The following is a 16,997-nucleotide window of genomic DNA, read 5'->3' as shown; positions in this document are numbered from 1 at the left end:
AAAAAAAAAAGAAATCTTGCGTTTCATATATATAAAATTTTGAAAAAAGCTTGATAAAAAATATATCTCTCTAAAGAAAATTGTATATATCTTGTACAAGATATTCCTAAACGCAAGTATACAAAATCAAAGCTTACAAGTTCCATTAATTTTTCCGTGGTTATCAATTTCTAGTTTTTTCTTCTACTAAATGAAAATCACGCACAGCTTCTTCCGCAATGTCTGCTGGCGAATTTATCGCGGCGATATAAAAAAAAAGAAACCTTGCGTTTCATATATATAAAATTTTGAAAAAAGCTTGATAAAAAATATATCTCTCTAAAGAAAATTGTATATATCTTGTACAAGATATTCCTAAACGCAAGTATACAAAATCAAAGCTTACAAGTTCCATTAATTTTTCCGTGGTTATCAATTTTTAGTTTTTTCTTCTACTAAATGAAAATCACGCACAGCTTCTTCCGCAATGTCTGCTGGCGAATTTATCGCGGCGACGTCACCGCGCGGCCTCCGTAAAGGCAATCACATGCATTCGTGCTTACTCACCTACTTACGCTCAGAAGTCGCGGCAAAAGCCGCATGCAAATGCGATCGAACGCCCGACGCGTAAATATTTACGAGAACGAATTGAGGCTCTCGAATGAGGTAGTTGTGGGAAGAGCGAGGGCGGCGTGGGCGGCGAGTGTGCGTGTCAAGGGGTTGGCATTGGCATAGTAATGCATATTAAGCACAGACAACGTCGCGAAACGGCACGTATACAGGTAGATATTGCTTTCCTAACAACGTGTCGCATTGATTTTTTCACTCGAATAATATTTGACGAACATACACGCTCGAAATGAGGAAATATTTTCTCATAAAAGAAATAACAATAGAAGAGAAAGGGATTCTAATTCTAAAAACGGTAAGCAATTTTTCCCGTGTGCGATTTATACTGTTCTTATATGGTCACTTATTATATTGTTCTTATTATATTTTTTTTTCTTACGTTGCTCATGAAACACGATCGTATTGCGAATTTCAAGATATCTATGTGCGACGAACAAAATGGAATAAATAAATTCGAAATTCAACGCGCGCGACACGCGACACCACGCGAAAATTCGATCGATCGACTTCCTGTCGTTGCGTCGACACCGAACAGAATTCGAATCTCTCCCAGCGGCTTTACGCGTCTTTCTCCGAATTTTTCCCGTGATTTTCATTGTCATGAAAATCCCGTTCTCCACGTTCGACGTCCCCGAATCTTGATTCCATTTTATCCCGAAATCGTGTCGTCTCATTGTTATTTTACACTTTTGAGGTTTTTATAAAAAAAATTCGATAATTTCTATATTCTAATTTATATTTAACAATATGTCACAACATTCCATACATTTTAATGCATTCATTCTAGAATACTTACTAGAAATGTTGACCAGTTAAAGAGTATAAAAAATCCGTAATATCCACTCACCTGAAACAAAAAGAAATTTCAATAAGTCGAATGTTTCGGCAGGTATTATATTTAAAAAAAATATTTCAATTAAGTAAAGGCAATTATTAAAAAAAAAAATGCTATTGGAATTTTTTTAGAAGCCTCTATATTTTATCCATATATATGCAGGGTATGTACTTTATATATTTTTAACTGTCCTACATTTTCGTTATAGTTCTGTAAAAAGGTAAAAACTTTTCACATAAATATTTCTCAAAGTTAAAATTATAAAAAGTTAGAGAATATCGGCAAAATACTCTTGCGCGCTGCGTTAATTTCTGTTTCTGACATCGTCTTCATTAGAAACGACATGAAGGATATATATAAAAGCGAGTCAAAGTGGTCTTGTTATTACTGAGTTTTTTAGTTCAACGCACAATCTACATAACTCGAGTCTTGTGCACGTAAAAGCTCACAGAGCTTTTTCTTTGCCGTGTCGTGCTTCCTTCTCTCGGACGCAAACGCGCTCGCTGATTCCTTTCACAACCCCTTCTCTTTCTAAGACCCTTTTCAACACGTCCGCATATCGTATTCGGATCTATCTGCAACGAGTACTTGTGCCTCCCAGGTGCTTTCCGCATGCCGTCTTTATTCTATCCCATGTCCCGTTTTTCTTCCCTAAGAGCTTATTTCCTACGACGTAGTGACGGTCAATCGAAAGAGATCGGCGAAGCATAAAACGAGGACGACGTCGACGCGAGTGTAAGCATATTATACGTGTATCGTGGTAAAGAAATTGATATTAAAAAAACAGAGCGCTATACAAAATTGCGAATAAAATTAATATTTTAAAGGAATAACTATTCGCTTCAAGAGAATATATTACTTATTTATTTAGCATGAATGTTTTCATACATTTCTCAGTAATCGTAAAATAATTCTGGCTGTATAACATTATCCATTTTATGCATTAAATACAAAAATAAAAATAAATCAAAAATAGTTAAAAATATTTCTTCATATGCTCCATATTATCCATTTTTATACATTATCTTTTAGATTATTAAATAATTCTAAATTGTATTTAAAAAAAACTTGCGTGATCGGAATGAAATCAATATTATTTAAAAATTGTTCACAACAGATATTCCAGGCCGAGAATGTCACTATATGAAACGTAAGATAGTTACATAATCGATACATGCTCCACATACTCTTCAGCATTGATCTATAACAAGTTTCCATCTTTACGCGAACAGAATCAATCATCGAGTCTCGCCACAGGGCAAGTTTCACTCCCACGTTTGAATTGATCGCGTAATCAGCTTCGTGGCTGGACTCGAGCACAAGATCTTCATCGAATCGCGTAATTGTTTGTAATGTTTGGAACAGATTCCGAGGTACGTACCAGTTGATGATCACAAACATAGAGAAACGTTTCCGGAACGTTACGCAGTTTAAACTTTACGAAATTCTCGTACGATGGTCGACTATCAGCTTGATTTTAACCATGGATATCTGCCAGAATCGATAATGAGTTCACGAATGACTTCCGGAGGGACATTGCATCCACGTTCACGTATAAAGGGACATGTATACATGTATATGTGTACGTGTGCATTATATATACACGGCGCGAAAGGCAAAAGACCTGCTACGGAACACGAGAAGCGTAGGGCAGACGCAGAGCACGAGAGGGCAACCGAGCACGTCAAACAGTAATCAGCGGAGGCAAACACGATGCGTAAATATGACGTGCCTTCTGCGAGAGACTTGGGAGGTCTCCCTAACACGGCGTACGTAGCGGTAAGGACTGCAAAAGAAGCTTTCACGACGTGGCTCCTCCGACTCGCCTCCTCGTAACACGCGACAGCGTCTGCCTTTACCTGAGTCTCTCTCTCTTAAAAACAAGATATCCCCATGACTTGCGCCGCGTACGACGAAGTGTATAAGACCGTTTGTTATCTATTAACACTTCAACGTTTCAACATTTAATCTTGACTGGTAAATAATTTCAAAGCAAACATGAAAACATCCCCAATTTGATTTATTTCGTTTTTTTTTTTTTTTAAATAGCGAACAGCATAATAACTATTTTGCATTCGACTCTCCCTCTCGTGATTACACATTTCTAATACCTTTGTACTAATGTCTGTCTCTGCAAGAATGATATTTATCGATTTCACATTTTACGACAGATGAGTTAATTTTATCGTGATTTGTGTACGCCAGTTTTACATTTTGCTCACCGCTTGCTATTACGATAGATCTTCTGTGAGACATTAAGGCAGCTATGGTTTATCTTCTTCAACAGAAACTTCGTTATTACCATAGTACGCTGCGACACGGCCGCATATTAATTCTCGTCACGAGAGATCGTAAGATGTGCAAAAGGGACTATAACTGATTCAAGGAACAACGAGGAAAATTAATGATCGCCTGTATAAATGGCCAACGTGTTGCTGCAAGCGATGTCTCTCGGCGTAAACAACACACACACACACACATTACGTTCTTTCTGTTAATAATTAGAAAGAACTTGGAATATCACGAGAAACGATGATTCTCCATATGATTAGAGGACGATCCAATATTTAACATTATGACGAATATATTATTATACTTTAATAAAATAGGAGAGTTAATAAAGAGGACATTCCCTGTTGCGCGAAAAATATCATTATTATACCATAATGATTTCTTTCTCCAATTATATGGAATTGTTTCAAACTCATTTGATTGCGTATTAACAGCTCTCCCCAGATATAAGACAGTCACGAAATTGTTGTGAATATTCAAAGCGGCCCGAGTTTATCTCCTAGCCGATAAACTTCGGTATTATTATTGCAACGCCACGGCGTTACCGTATATTAATTTCCAGCGCAGGACACTGTGGGGCGTGTAAAGCGGCTATAACTGGTTCAAGGTGCGACAAGGAGATTTATGATTACCCGTGTATAAATTGTTAACGTGCTGCAACCAGCATAAGCTGCTTGCGGATAATATCGTCGGTAGATTAAATCCCGCAAGAGAAACCGAGAGATAAAATTCAATTCTTTGTCGTGTTTCGTTACAAAAATTTTACCACGAGAAAATACGATGTTAGGTACTTGGTAATACTTGAAATACGCACATACGCACGCGTCTTCCAGCAATCGCTTTACACGGATAAGCTGCTATCGTAAAAAATGTAGTATCGGAGCTTTCCGTCAAAATAAATATCAGCATCGCATATTGTTAAATTTTATACTCGTGTAAAGATTTAATTTCAAAAAGAGATGTCCAATTATTTCGATGTATAACATCGTAATGTATCGGTACGTTTATATAAAAAGATTTTCAGGCTTATATAAAAATTGATATATAGATTTGCATAACTAAATATATAATTTTTTTAAGTCATGATAAATATAAAGATTTTGCATTTTACAATTAAAAAATTAAAAAGACTCAATGTGAAAGAATAGAAATTTAAATATTAGTCAAAAATCGTGGAAAATCTGGTTCGCATAAAAAAAGAAAATACAGTTCTGTGTGCGTATAACATGAAAATTTTTTTACAAGCTTAGTTTTTTCTGTACAACTTAGAAACGCATTTCAATTCAAAACTAATTGCCATTACTTCGCAAGCTAGAATGTCGACTACCATTCGTATAATTAATCAGTCGCAATGCACATTATGGAGAGGCACACATATGTACCGCAGCTTCTTTGTTTCTCCGGCCTCTAGGCACTCTGTGCGTATACGCATAGCCTTTGTGCGTTCGCGAACTGTTTGCATGGAAACCAGGTCGTGCATGCGGGTATACGTAATGCTCGTTTATCCATGCATAGCACCTGTACTCCTATCGCCTTTAATGATGACATGCAGAACGCACTTATGGGGGTGAATGATTTTGTTGACAATAACGCACTTAAAGCGAGCAAGAGTTAATACTATTTAAATGGATGCAATCTTATGTCACGAAAGCATAATGAAAGTGGAACTTTCATCATCCACGTAATATGTTAATTACTTAAACACCTGAATGTCATCGCGAGCAGAAATAAAACATATATATCTTTTCTTTAGGCATAAAGATTAATTATAAGAAAAATTAAAATCTGCAAAATTATGAGAGAAAAGTTTGATTATTTTTCGTTATGCGATAATATATTTATATATGTATAAAGTTGAAAAGAAATTATAATTGATAAACTGTTAAGGAAGAAGCAAAGCTATCTTACATCTTATGAGGCAGACGGAATAAATTGAAGAATAATATATTCACAATAACTGCAGCAACCGTCATACCGAAACAAAATGTTATATGTATATATGCGAAAAACTATATTGTAATAACTGCATATAAGTATGACATGAAACATTTTCCCCTTCGCAGTTTCTGCTTTTTCATATTTTAAAATAGCGGTGGAATTTCATATTTCGCGTGGTATTAGATTTTTTTCGAAGTTACAGAGCTATACCGTTATATACTTAATAAGTTTACATATGTTTAAATCTACAGAAACGTAATTTTTTAGTACATTAATTTCTTTTCGCGAACAAGTTGCATTTATGTAAGAAAAAATCAAATTTGCGATCCAAAAGGAATTTATCATATAAAGTCGTTTGAAAAAAATGTCGTGCATCTAATTTTTTATGTATTTAAATCAGTATTATAATAATAGCTTACAAAAATGTAACGAGTCTAAATTAACTTAATGGCTTTATTAAAGAGATATAAAAAAATTACAGACATTTGTGATATCAAAAAAACGTAGCACTTTCGAATATTAGCAATTGTATCTAAATGACGTTAACACAAATGAGGTAGAATAAAAACTCTTACTCAATAGAGTATGGAGAATCAAACTCAGCCAGTTTAGGCGCAGAAATGAACTTCGAGTGTACGTCTCTGAGGAGACATGAAGAAACGGATGAAAGACTCTGCGGTAATTTTCTTCGGATCGGTTTACGTATCCCGAGTGGATATTCGTGGATGCCTGGTTATTCTCCATGCGCAGAAACGATCATGCAAAAGGCAAATTTCACATGAAGCTTCATCACTCGAGCTTCATCGAATATCCCACGAGAGATTGGAAGGGGACGATAAAACCTTCGATATTCCAAAAGTTCGATACGCGCGAATAAGCGATGCGGCGCAAAATGTTGCTTAAAAGCTGGGGAAAAAGAAAGATTCGCCGCGTGAATTAGAATACTCTATACTTCGGATGCTTCGATTAAACTTATTTCATTTCTCTTTCGCGCTGATGATAATTTTGAATTCAAATGATATTCAAATCATCGCGCGCGAATCATGCGAACAAATAAAAATGCTGTGAATATTTTCGATATCTCAAATTCTCGCTCGATATGTTACGTGATGACATATGTACATTCTCTTCCAATTTTAATTTTTCTCATTCGTTTAATGCCATTTTAAATGCACAGAAATCAAACACAGAATCAAAACACAAATTACATCTTTAAATTTATTATTGAACTACTAATAATTTTTAAATGATAAATTAATTGATATTAACTTTTACTAAAAATTTTAAGTAGACTTTATAAAATTCAAAATAATATAAAAATTTTTTAAAATTGTGAAAGAGAAAAAATAGTGCGCAATCCATTTTTTTACTGAACAATAGTCCATGTCAGACTTAGACATAATTATAGTGAGAAGAGAAGTGCATAGCTATACTCTATGATATCATGTTATACGGATTTACTATTATGAGCTTTGGTGTCATTTGAAGCATTCGCAAATTCCCGTTACATAAACGGCAATCCAAGCGTGTTTGCTTCGCTGATGAGATAAAAACACCTATTTGCGTCTCGACGATATCGAGCTACAACGTGAAGACAAGTCGTGAAGCGTGATATTTAAGAGCAGAGCGAAACATTTAAGATGTTCGCGAGAACGACAGCAACTCTTTAGTCGTGACGCCTGTGTCATAGAACTCACTATTAGTGAGATACTTAACTAGGTATCCTCGTCGTGAGAGTTCTCCAGTAAAAGAGCCATGAAATTACAACGTAGCGCTATTTCAAAAAAATGAAAAAAACGTTTCTCGACGACTGAACATTTGTCGTACTTGTATATGCATCCCCAGAAACGAGCCGCAAATTCTCGCATTGGAAATACGTAATTAAGAGACACAGTAATATCTCGTGCCAAGTCACGCGCAGAAACACCGAGACGAATCGTGTATCTACATATACGAGTCGTCCAGTTACGAATATTTTAGATTCAGATCTCAATAAGGAAAATCGAATTTTTAATAGGCTTAATTGGTAGAGGCTTAAGTTTTATTAATTATATCAGAAAAATCTCAATAAACATTCAAACATCTCAACATTCGGATGAATTATATTTAATAAATAATTGTTTAATAAATAATTAATCTATAATTTAAAGAAAAACATACACTTTATAGTACGTAAATATTTCGACTGAATTATGAATAACGTGATATTTGGCCTTGATATCGTCTAGCACAATGTTGTTTATGTATATGTCTCGACTTTGTTATCATTCGCACAGTAACACTCGAGTAGTAAAATAATAATATGCGGGAACGTTTCGTATACTGTCAAATTCCTTTTGAAAACGCGATTGTGATATGTATCAGATTCAGTATGATTATTATAATTTAATAATTAATTAATTCTAATAACACAAAACTATATCAGAATGATGGGTATTTGTAGAAGTGCATATTCCATGTGACTATTTATTTATATAAAAACCAAAACAAAGATAAAAATTATAAATTATATAATTATATTCTTTTAGAAAAATTAGATGGTAGACAAGAAGTATTCTTCTGATCATGCTTAGAGTTAAATATATTTTGTTCAATGTTTTAAATTTCTCGTCGATTTAAATATAATTTGTCATTCAGATTGAGATCTGAGTGTAATAAAACAAATCGTAGGATCGATTAAAGTAATTAAATTAAAATAATTAAACTCATTAAAATAATGCAAAGTAGTAATACATCAATTATTTAATTAATAATTAATTTGAAATTCAAGAAACAGAATATTCCGCATGAATTTATTCTATATTGCATTATAATATTTCGCGGCGACAATGAATTAATTTATTTTACATTTAGCGTTTATTTTCTTACGGTGCACTGTTTATCACAAGATTTATTCAATTAAAATCTGTCATGTAAACAATCGGCAAATTTAATTATATTCTCGAATATTGTAATCCGTACATATATACCTATTTTTATCTTTAATTTTAACTTGTATATTTATTCACTTAATTAAAATGTCAGTATTTCTTTTAATAATCTAATATATTGTAAATTATATCTTAAATATAACATTATATATATATTATACTTTATTAAAATTATATAACATAATCCTTCCAATAGGAGAGAAAATACATACTTTTATAAAAATTCTATAAAAGTTTCTATTTAAAAAAATCTTTTCAAAACTTTAAAATTATTTGATTATATAATAAAATCTGCTTATTATTGTGTGCATCAAATAGAAAATTCGGTGCGTATAATAATAATTTTGAAAAATATTAATTATTTAAGCGTTGCTATAATTTAAATTTTTTATTTGTGTGTTACAGATCAATCAAGAGAACTTCAACACCATCGACTCCGCTGTTACTTTTATTTTGAGGTAACAAATTTCTAGAGCTTGTAGATTATAGATTGTAAATAAATCTGTTGCCGTAAAATGAATGAGTTAGAACAAATTAGATCAAATCAAATTTAATAGAGTAAATCGCATATAACTTAAAACTTTTTTAATATACATACATGTATATTGCAAAAAAGTAAAGTAGAAAGAATAAATTCGATAAAAATAATCGCAATAAAGTTAATAAAAAAAAAGGAGAAAAACAGTCTAGACGGGATTGTAACTATTTCAGATAGAGACGTATTTTTAGTCGTTTACGACGCACATATACGATGTGTAAATATATTTTAAAAACGCGCTCGTGCGCGCAAACGATGACTGGAATAGTTCATAAGCAGAAACTAAATTTATCTAACAGCAATATAGGTTTTATTAACACTAGATTTTTTATTTATTTTTTTTTTAGTCGAACATATTCAATAGAAAAAAAATGTATTAAAAAGATAATTTTCGGATTATTTCTATTAATGTTTTCTTTTTCTTTTGTTCTTTATAATTTTTTGAAAAATATATTTAAAATTAATTTTCTGAACTCAAATTTGAAAAATACGCTGTTCAAGTAAAGCTTACTTGAAATTAAATCAAAATTTCATTTTTAAATGTCATAAAACTATTTGTGTGCCTTATTATCGAAGAAGAGTTTATATACAATATAATCAGAATCCATAGCTAAGAACGCGATAATAAGATAGCCCATTCTGTGTCTTCAATTCAGCAAAAGATTTCGCAGAATCAATGGGCTAGATTGTCAGAGTAGTTGAAAACCACTGGGGCGATTCCTGTGCACCGGAATAAATTGCAGCAGTATAAATAGAGACATTCACAACTTACTGTGCTAATTATATTCTTGTCGGATTCGTGCTCATTCGCTGTATCTCGCGGAAATGTCAACCACGTGATAACGCATAAGTTGCTTTAACGGAGTGCAAGTTGCAGCAAATCGCACATGCACCTGTCATCGAATCTTTTTTTTTTTTTGTACTAACAGTCTGATGCCGATAAACTATTTCCCCGCAATCTCTGTTTACGCTACACTCTACTTATTCTATACGTATATTCGTAAAAATAATTTCACTCATTATCTCAGCGTACGATTCAAACACATTTTTGCTCTATTTATAGCATTTGATGAGTTCTCAAGAAAAAAACTAGACATGACGAATGATGATCTTCTTACCACGATAAGAGATCGAATCGATTCTAAACTTTTTTTATTTTAATCATTAATAATTTCGAGAATTTTTATAATTTTATTACTTGAAAAAAAAAAAAACTGTTCGGTAAAAATTAAATATACCGATTTTGAAAGTTACATACTTTATGACTTTTAATTAATGCTTGCATGACAATCTCAGAGGACTTTGAAACATTACAGCGAGCAAACTTTCCGACATTCAGCGCTTACGACAAAGCAAATTATTTCGTGCAAGCAAAACTAATAAATGATCGAGTGCCGCCGACACTCCTTTGACTCTATTTTATGCCTTTGTCTCGAAGCTCAGGGAAGTAGTCTCTTCTTGAGGAGGTCGCAGTAAAGAACTATGTTTAGAAGGCCCGCGCCCGTCTTTCGATCGAGAGATGGCTGGAGCAAAAGCGCCAAAGGCCTTTTCCCCTTTCGTCACGACAAGCTTTCGTAAGGAATAAAAATAAGTGCGCTTCCGGTCGCGCGGCCGAACTTTCTCTCTTGCTCACTTTATTCCTTTTCTCAGCTGTGCAACTTTTCAGAACTATATAATTTGATTTAAAAGCTCGTTGAGTATGATTTCAATATATACATACCTATACATGCAAAAATAACTTAAATTGCTTTAAATCCAAATTAAAGCTCATATTAAATTCGTATTAAAAATTTAATAAAAATCCCTTTCTAAATTTTCATATTTCATGCGCAATGTTATAGATATTAATTTTTGTAAAAATATTTAAATAAAATAAAATTATAAAATTGCATATACACATATAAGGCCTGATATATATGTATATATTATATTATGTAGAGAGAAAGAAAGAAAGAGAGACATAAATTCTTCTTTTTCTTTTTTAATATATAAATTTGATATATATATATATATATATATATATATATATATATATATATATACATATACATATTAAGATATTTTACAATAAATTAATTAGGTTAATGTCGATTAATAAAACCAGATATTTTGCCAATTCAATAAAATGAAGTAGTAATTTAGTTGAAACCATTTCAACGACTACATATATATAAACTGTTATCACTTCATCATTTATCATCGTGTGTTTGTTATTACGTCTCGTGAATGTTATCAGCATCGAGCAGCGACGTGAATGCAATTTGCTGATACGTTAATAATCGTTAATTACAATCTGCTAGCCGCAGGCTTTTTTAACAATTTCCGTCGGAAATAAACGGGGGCCAAAACGCATTTGCTCCGGCGTTTATCTAGGACGTATATTTTCACGACGTAGCAAAAGAGGCACGAGGTTGGGTGGCGGCAATGGGGATTTGCGAGCAAAGCGGTATTAGAAGTTCCAGAACGATTATAGTCGGATCCGGTTCCGGGGGGGAATGCGGGAAAAGCTTATGAAAACGAGCAAGCACGGTAGTCAAGCCCGTTAAGACGTAGCCGTAGGTTTTCTCATCATTGATAAAGAGTCTAAGTAGCATCCAGCGCCAGACATTTTCATTAGTTCGGCTGACTAAGTCCCGAAAATTACGAAAATCGATGAGAATACGATTAATAAATAAGTACTATGTAGCAGTAATTAATTAACGCGTTATTAAAACCATCATCAGTGAGAGAACAGATATATTTTCATTTTTTTCTATTTTGTACACTAAAACAAAATTTTATTGAATTTGAATCAATATTTATTTCAATATTGCCTAATAAATTATTTATTTCAAATAAATGATTTATTAGGCAGTATTGAAATAAATATTTATTAATTTAATAATTTTTTTCAGTATATATATATATATATATATATATATATTAATAACCAGCAAACTTGATGGCTTATTAAAATATTGTAATAAAAAATGATCATATACGTTATTGATCATTATTCGCGATTACGCGAGTGTTACAAAGTTGGCATATATAAATCCTTAAGTTATGCGATTTATTTCTTGAACTCCTAATGAAATATAAAGTAATAAAAACGATGAGGAAAGATAGGCGTTGCATCATCCCTGGGATCTCTCGGCCGGTGCAACGCGTGCATTGCACTCTTCAGCAGGCTGAAGCCAGGGTCGAGACGACCGGCTCTATACCTGAGCGGTGGCGAGAAGTAGATATACGCTTCCTCATTAGCGAAGTACGCGCCGGCAGTGGCTCTTCCGCTTATCGAAATAAGGCGGATGGTTTAACGAGCAGATATTTCGCTCTCCTTCTCTCCATCCTTATTTCTGCTGACGCTTTAATAATCCGCTAATTAGTTGTTTTGCAGTACATTTGATATCTGCTATTCCGCATCGTTCGAGATATTCGATCGGAGAGATATATAATATTATATCTTTCTCTCTCTCTCTCTCTCTCTCTCTCTCTCTCTTCTCTTTGGACTCGCGCGATACCTCGTCAAGCGGTTCCGCGATCGCGGTATATTCTCTCCGTAATCTAATTAGACCATAATCTTGATCTCACTCCGCGCCGCGTGCCAAAATTAAATCGTTCGTGTGGAATTACGCGGTGCAACGCTCGACTGCTTCTTCACCGCTAATTGATTTACGTCAAATCCAAGTTAGTATGGCTCGATCGTCCAGCAGAGAGCTCCTTTCTACGAGCCGGTGTAAGTTTCCAAACATTGAATGGAGGATATTGTAAATGAGCGTAATGAGAGTCAAAACCGCTAATTAAAAGACATATTCTCATCTTGAATTTTTTGTGCCTTTAAATTGAAGAGACAAAAAAATAATAAAGAGAAGTAAGTCTTTTGTGAGATTTTCTGATTATTTTGCAGAATGTCTCGAATGAAGTATTTCGATAGTTTTGCAATAAAGAAATACTTATAAAGCGCAATTAAAATTAATGAAGTGTTTTATCCGTATTGATTTTTTATTTTTATTCTCGAGAAGGCTAGCTCCTAGCGCTGCAAAAATTCTGTAATTCCGCAATATTGAATAACACGCCGCTATCAATAAAAATCGATCCCCGGCATTCGACTTGTAACTTCGCGAGCGGAAGAGCCGCGCCGGTTCTGGTCGGCTTCATCTTTTGAAACCCGACGTACACGTATAGGTGCTCGCGCCGTAAATATTCGCCGCTAGGTTCTTGCATATTCATTTCTGGCGGACGTACACAGGAGGATACCGGGCCGAAATAATGGCCGAGGATTTCGCCAGGACACGTAGCCCATCCCAATCTCCCTCTCTCTCTCTCTCTCTCTCGCAAAACTCTCTCTCTTATATCCCATTCTCTACATCTTTCTTTCTTTCCCATCCGGTGCTCTATGGGTAGATATTCCCCTAATAATTCGTGTTGCTCTTTTTTCATGTCGCCCGCTATCCCTTAACAGTTCTCTGCGTTCAACTACTATACATTTTTGTCAAGTCCTCGCGGAATTATGTATGACTGCTACAACGCCGAGCTCCATTCTGAGGTTTTCGTTACTTAATCAAAACGCAGGGGAATACACACCCACAGTTTGATACATTTGCATTTCATTCTTGTATCCTTTGTGTGTGATGTTCCATTCTGAATAGTCGCCAATTCTCGGTCATGTTAGTGTCGAGAGAAATTCGTGGAGGTTTCGGAGTTAAAAAAAAAAAAAAAAGAAAGAATGTTAATATATACGTACGTTAATAAATATAGCCACGATTTAACAGAACTCGCGAGTGGACCAACTGCTATTTCGTGTATATAGGCTCGCGAAGTGTTTCGTAGATTTCGATACAGTCGCCGCAAAGAGTTCCGAGTTTCATAAAGATGCACCTTTCTTCGCCGGCACGTATATGCATGCGTCTGCACGCAAAACAACGAAGCATAGCGGCATAACACGAGTGCAAGCACGTGACGTAAAAAGTTGCGACACGCTTAGCCGGTGTGGGCGAGAGCGCTTATAATACGGTCGCTGACAGAACTCTTTTTTTCTCGCCGTTTCACGCGTTCAAAAGGTTATCGAAAATAAAAGTGAAGGAATTTGAGAAGGAAAAAAGGAGCATGAAATATATAATATGAGATCGAAAGATAGAAAATTCTCTCTCAGCATTTGATACTTTGACGCGCCTTAAGATATGTGCGACCTCCACAAGTCGACTTGAAACGCCCTTATATAATCCTCATCGAAGACTTAAGGACCATAAATTTGCCTAACGGAGGGGCGTGAGAAAATTAGATTCCTCGAACGCGCGACGACATTCAAGGCGTCAGTCGACGTTGATGACGAGGCATATCGAAAGATTTTGCAAATTTCAATTTGCACGTTGTTAATTAACGGCCGGGTTTCCGAGAGGACAGAGAGGGAAGAGGACAGTATTCATGGAAGGAGGAGCTTGGACTTTGAGACACGCGCGCGAGTTAATGTTAATTAAATCGAGACCAGGGCTCGTGATTTAATTAAGAGAGCCCGCAGCTGCGAAAGGCCTGGTGTAATCACCCATCGAAATGGTATTTCGCTTGTATAGGTATATATAGTTATCCAATATTTAATAATCACATCGAGGACGGGCGCTTAAAAACTTTCGGGGAACGTTTCTTGAAGAGAAGCGAGGAAAAAAAACATCGATTTTATTCATAATCGTGACTTCGTTAACGATGCGTTTTATCTCGGCCAATATGCCTTAATCATAAAGTTATATTCGCGGGCTAATAAAGATAAAACTCTCCATAAAGTTATATTAAGTCAAAGAAATTCGTCATTTTTCGTGCCACATTTTTGCTGCCGAATTGATCTTGATTAAAAGCAACCCTTAGATTATAATTGTATATGCAGGATGTTCCAGAACTGGCGGAAAAGTTTTTAATGGCAGATTCCTGGTATCATTTGGAGACGATTTTTCCTTAGTAAAAATGTTGAGGGAGACTATCATTTTTAGCATGTTCCCAATTTTTGTTATTACGTATCTTTATAATTAAGTCTTATATTAAAATTCTATTAAAGCAAACTCTATCTAAAATTAAGTGAAGAATGTAATTCTATTAATATTTTATTTCCACAAGGCTTAGTTTCCAAGAAAGCCTCTATCTTCAACTGCTTATAATTCGAAAATTATTGGTGTCTCGACATTTTCGCTAAGGAAAAGTCATCTCCGAATGATACCAGGGATCTGCCATTAAAAACTTTTCCGGCAGTTTTGGAACACCCCGTATACACGAATCATCCTCGTTATTTTAACTTGTAGTTATAAGTTTTTATTCCTCCGCCGGATAATATCTTATTGTACACTGTTTTATCCAATTTGGCTCTGTCACACCGTAAACCACGGAATACCACGAGGAAGTCTTAAGAGCGACTTAACGCGACGTCGCACGCTAGAGCGGTCACAGTTTCTATAGGGGCGCACACGCGAGAACTAGAACGCGTAACATTTTAATAAACGCAATTACCCGACCCACCGTCATTTAGATGCGCGCGTACGGAGCGGAGTCTGCCGCTCTGGAAGAGAAAGAGAAGCGATGATAATAGTCGGCGGAAACGGTTGGAGGTGGACGGTAGGACGTGTACCTCTCTCGGCGGCGGTGTCTTAAGAATAATCCACGAGCCCTCCATTATAAGCGGCATATATTCAACGGCAAGGCCGCCTTTCGCCACTATCTGACTACTTAAGTTCGATTACGGCCACTAAACAATCCGCTACTACTTTGAGCGGTTCTCCGCGCCGGCTCGGCGCAAAAAAAAAAGATATTAATGATTCAATAAGCGTGAATCTCCCTCCTCTCTTTCTCTCTTTTCGTTAACATCTCCTTTTCATGTTTTCTGCTGAAATAATTTTTGCTTAATTATGTTACATTATATGGATAGCAATATTTCGGAGTAACTTAATGTGCCGTCTCTCTAATCAGCTTGTTCTATCTAAACACTCGTAATGTAAACATCGCTAAAATTAAACGGAATCTTTTTCATGACCGATGATTTGTGCATTAATTCGATTGCGTAATAAAATTAAATTTTACGATGTTAACGATTTAGTGATATGCAATTAATACGCTATTAAAATGCTGTGTATTTTTTACGTTAAAATTCTCTATCTGTTTTTCTCTCGAGAGAAATAACTAGTCATAGCATGGTTAGAAATACGCAATAATTAAGTCGAAAGACTTGACTATCTTTTGCAACTCTTTTATCTTTAAAAAAAGGTAAGAATCTTCTCTCGACCGTACTGGCAAATATTATTTATTCAATCACAACGTTTCCAGTAACTCGTCTAAGAGTCTTGACGTGTTGTCAAACCGACACTACGTTCGTTCTTGACATCTTAAAATTATAATTTTATTTTTATTTTTACAAATCACTTGATAAGAACTCAAAGAAGGGTCGAAACGTTGTGATTGAATAAATAATATATTTGCCAGTACGGTCGAGAGAAGATTCTTACCTTTTTTTTAAATTCTGTCTGGCGATTCTCAAATATCTACGTTTTTATCTTTACCAAGAAATAATTCGTGAAAATGTGTCATTCTTGGAGGCTTTTATTATAATTAACGTGACACGGCCAAACAGACTTTTCGCATGCTAATGCCAGCTATAAGTCTACATCTAAAAGAACGCATGTGTTGGTGTCGGCAGTTTCGAACGTAGTCACGCGTAGTTGCGCCTACTAGCTGCTTATAAATAACGTAATTAGTCTTCCCTGCCTTCCGCTCCATTCCGTCTGCCGGTCTCGTGCTAAGCTGTATCCTTCCTCGCATCCTATTCTCTCTCACTTTATCTTTCTCTTTTTATTTTTCTTTCAATTAATCTCGAAAGCAAACCGCGAAACGGAGCGTG

General features: G+C 34.9%; 1 protein-coding gene and 1 long non-coding RNA gene across 3 annotated transcripts in view; one reads left to right on the top strand and one right to left on the bottom strand.

Annotated features, from left to right (window-relative positions):
- Window positions 1–16,997, bottom strand: part of stet (stem cell tumor) — a 359,283-nt gene that overhangs the window by 226,956 nt on the left and 115,330 nt on the right. The window lies entirely within an intron of this gene.
- LOC146725317 (uncharacterized) overlaps window positions 1–16,997 on the top strand; it is a 174,768-nt gene that overhangs the window by 78,951 nt on the left and 78,820 nt on the right. The window contains exon 2 of the long non-coding RNA XR_014924398.1: window positions 9,010–9,062. This is a non-coding gene — a long non-coding RNA (uncharacterized LOC146725317). The remainder of the gene's footprint in view (window positions 1–9,009; window positions 9,063–16,997) is intronic.

Source organism: Nylanderia fulva, unplaced genomic scaffold, assembly GCF_048542155.1.
Source record: "Nylanderia fulva isolate GAGA-0341 unplaced genomic scaffold, ASM4854215v1 Scaffold1, whole genome shotgun sequence".
NCBI classification, from domain to species: Eukaryota; Metazoa; Arthropoda; class Insecta; order Hymenoptera; family Formicidae; genus Nylanderia; species Nylanderia fulva.
This window is presented reverse-complemented; position numbering and strand designations above follow the sequence as displayed.